This window comes from Penaeus vannamei, chromosome 19 (genome assembly GCF_042767895.1).
Source record: "Penaeus vannamei isolate JL-2024 chromosome 19, ASM4276789v1, whole genome shotgun sequence".
In the NCBI taxonomy this organism is placed as follows: domain Eukaryota; kingdom Metazoa; phylum Arthropoda; class Malacostraca; order Decapoda; family Penaeidae; genus Penaeus; species Penaeus vannamei.
The window spans coordinates 30,120,666-30,124,655 of NC_091567.1; positions in this window are offsets into that span (position 1 = coordinate 30,120,666).

The following is a 3,990-nucleotide window of genomic DNA, read 5'->3' on the forward strand; positions in this document are numbered from 1 at the left end:
CGCACCTTTAAGTCCCTCTCCCTCCGTCCGCACCTTTAAGTCCCTCTCCCTCTGTACGCACCTTTAAGTCCCTCTCCCTCCGTACGCACCTTTAAGTCCCTCTCCCTCCGTACGCACCTTTAAGTCCCTCTCCCTCCGTACGCACCTTTAAGTCCCTCTCCCTCCGTACGCACCTTTAAGTCCCTCTCCCTCCGTACGCACCTTTAAGTCCCTCTCCCTCCGTACGCACCTTTAAGTCCCTCTCCCTCTGTACGCACTTTTAAGTCCCTCTCCCTCCGTACGCACTATTAAGTCCCTCTCCCTCCGTACGCACCTTTAAGTCCCTCTCCCTCCGTACGCACCTTTAAGTCCCTCTCCCTCCGTACGCACCTTTAAGTCCCTCTCCCTCTGTACGCACCTTTAAGTCCCTCTCCCTCCGTACGCACCTTTAAGTCCCTCTCCCTCCGTACGCACCTTTAAGTCCCTCTCCCTCCGTACGCACCTTTAAGTCCCTCTCCCTCCGTACGCACCTTTAAGTCCCTCTCCCTCCGTACGCACCTTTAAGTCCCTCTCCCTCCGTACGCACCTTTAAGTCCCTCTCCCTCCGTACGCACCTTTAAGTCCCTCTCCCTCCGTACGCACCTTTAAGTCCCTCTCCATCCGTACGCACCTTTAAGTCCCTCTCCCCTCGTACGCACCTTTAAGTCCCTCTCCCTCTTTACGCACCTTTAAGTCCCTCTCCCTCCGTACGCACTTTTAAGTCCCTCTCCCTCCGTCCGCACTTTTAAGTCCCTCTCCCTCCGTCCGCACTTTCAAGTCCCTCTCCCTCCGTACGCACTTTCAAGTCCCTCTCCCTCCGTACGCACTTTTAAGTCCCTCTCCCTCCGTCCGCACTTTCAAGTCCCTCTCCCTCCGTACGCACTTTTAAGTCCCTCTCCCTCCGTCCGCACTTTTAAGTCCCTCTCCCTCCGTCCGCACTTTTAAGTCCCTCTCCCTCCGTCCGCACTTTTAAGTCCCTCTCCCTCCGTCCGCACTTTTAAGTCCCTCTCCCTCCGTCCGCACTTTTAAGTCCCTCTCCCTCCGTCCGCACTTTTAAGTCCCTCTCCCTCCGTCCGCACTTTCAAGTCCCTCTCCCTCCGTACGCACTTTCAAGTCCCTCTCCCTCCGTACGCACTTTCAAGTCCCTCTCCCTCCGTACGCACTTTTAAGTCCCTCTCCCTTCGTACGCACTTTTAAGTCCCTCTCCCTCCGTACGCACCTTTAAGTCCCTCTCCCTCCGTACGCACTTTCAAGTCCCTCTCCCTCCGTACGCACTTTCAAGTCCCTCTCCCTCCGTACGCACCTTTAAGTCCCTCTCCCTCCGTCCGCACTTTCAAGTCCCTCTCCCTCCGTCCGCACTTTCAGGTCCCTCTCCCTCTGTACGCACTTTTAAGTCCCTCTCCCTCCGTACGCACTTTTAAGTCCCTCTCCCTCTGTACGCACTATTAAGTCCCTCTCCCTCCGTCCGCACTTTTAAGTCCCTCTCCCTCCGTACGCACTTTTAAGTCCCTCTCCCTCCGTACGCACTTTCAAGTCCCTCTCCCTCCGTCCGCACCTTTAAGTCCCTCTCCCTCCGTACGCACCTTTAAGTCCCTCTCCCTCCGTACGCACCTTTAAGTCCCTCTCCCTCCGTACGCACCTTTAAGTCCCTCTCCCTCCGTACGCACCTTTAAGTCCCTCTCCCTCCGTACGCACCTTTAAGTCCCTCTCCCTCCGTACGCACCTTTAAGTCCCTCTCCCTCTGTACGCACCTTTAAGTCCCTCTCCCTCCGTACGCACCTTTAAGTCCCTCTCCCTCCGTACGCACCTTTAAGTCCCTCTCCCTCCGTACGCACCTTTAAGTCCCTCTCCCTCCGTACGCACCTTTAAGTCCCTCTCCCTCCGTACGCACCTTTAAGTCCCTCTCCCCTCGTACGCACCTTTAAGTCCCTCTCCCTCCGTACGCACTTTTAAGTCCCTCTCCCTCCGTCCGCACTTTTAAGTCCCTCTCCCTCCGTCCGCACTTTTAAGTCTCTCTCCCTCCGTACGCACTTTTAAGTCCCTCTCCCTCCGTCCGCACCTTTAAGTCCCTCTCCCTCCGTACGCACTTTTAAGTCCCTCTCCCTCCGTCCGCACTTTTAAGTCCCTCTCCCTCCGTCCGCACTTTTAAGTCCCTCTCCCTCCGTCCGCACTTTTAAGTCCCTCTCCCTCCGTCCGCACTTTTAAGTCTCTCTCCCTCCGTCCGCACTTTTAAGTCTCTCTCCCTCCGTACGCACCTTTAAGTCCCTCTCCCCTCGTAGGCTTTTTAGAGTTCCCTCTCTGTCCGTACGTTCTTTTGAGCCTCCCACCCCACCTCCAGCGTACGTACTCTTAAGCACCCTCTTTGTCCGTGCCTACTTCCAAGTCCTCTTTCTGTCCGTACGTACTTTCAAGTCCCTCTCTCTCTGTACGTTTTTTTTTAATTCCCTCTCCGTCCTTAAATTCTTTTGGGCACCCGTTCCTGCGTACGTTCTCCCACTCTCTGCGGCGCTCTTTTGAGTCCTCTTCCCTCCATAAGTTTTTGTTTGTTTGTTTGTTTGTTTGAGCTTCCCTCTCTGTGTGTATTCCTCTTTGGAGTCCCAGTACTTCCGAATGTCTTAGTACACACGAAGGACCGGATACTCTCTTGTGGAATACCTAGCGTCCATATGGAATGAAGGGCCACTTAATATCGTTCCACTATACAATGTGACACGTGTTATGCTTGACATGCCAAAGGGTTTCCGTGAATTAGGGTAATGATGGCATTCTGGTTTTTTCTCCTCTTCCTCCTGGTTCTTCTTCTTCTTCTTGCGTTTTTCTTCGTCAGTCTGTTTGATTGTCTGTTTTCCTGGCTGTCTGTCTGCTTCTCTATCTGACTATCTATCTATCCATCTCTGTTTCTTTTTCTCTCTCCCTCCCTCCCCCCCCCTTTCTTTCTCTCTCTCTCTCTCTCTCTCTCTCTCTCTCTCTCTCTCTATATATATATATATATATATATATATATATATATATATATATATATATATATATATATATCTATCTCCTTCCCTCTCTACCTCCCTCTCCCTCTCCCTCCCTCCCTCTCCCTCCTTCCCTCTCTCTCTCTCACTTTCTCTCTCCCTCCCTCTCTCTAACCCAGCCTGACACCACAAACGATCTCGTCACAGGCCCGTCAACACTGGCATACCACGTGACACCCATACTTAACCTTTTTCTTCCATGAATGGCCTGGGCTCTAGACTGCCACTGCTATCGACATTCCTACGCTGTACGTTCACTCGACATGTAATCAATGGAGCACGAAGTAGTTTCTTGCCGCTTTTACAACTTATTACAGCAGATTGCATTCCGTTGAGTTTTACGAAGCGTGGAGTTTGCACCCTCGCGGAAGAATCTCCCGTTTTCTGTTGCGTTTTCTCTCTCTTTCGGAAGGGGGACTCGAGAGAAATTGATTTTGGATTGTTTTTTGCTCTGCGTATGTGTGTGGAAGGTGGAGTGACGTGGTGCGGGAATCGATTGCTTGATGCTTAAGGACGATCCTAAAGAGATAAGTTAAAAAATATATGTATTCAAATTGATTCCGAAAATCACGGATAACCTTTGCATCACAATACTTTAATAACATTAAAGATTTTTTTTTATCCAGAATGAAATTTTAAAAAGGGGGACATCTAACCGGGAAATGTCAGCAATTAAATCAGTAATTAGCAAGGACAACTAGACGGACGAACCGACATACGAAAAGGCCAAAACGAAAGAGAAAGAGAGAAGGTGAATTAAAAAAAAGAATTTCCTTGTTCAGTAACCACTAAGCAAAGAGCAGCGGCGTGATTATACGCTAAAAAATGCTCAATGAAGTTTCTAAATGTCGATATAAAGGACACGGCTGAATCATTTAGTATATAGTTACAATAGTTACATGTATACATCTACGGGAGAAGCTAATGGATATTGTCATATATATATATATAT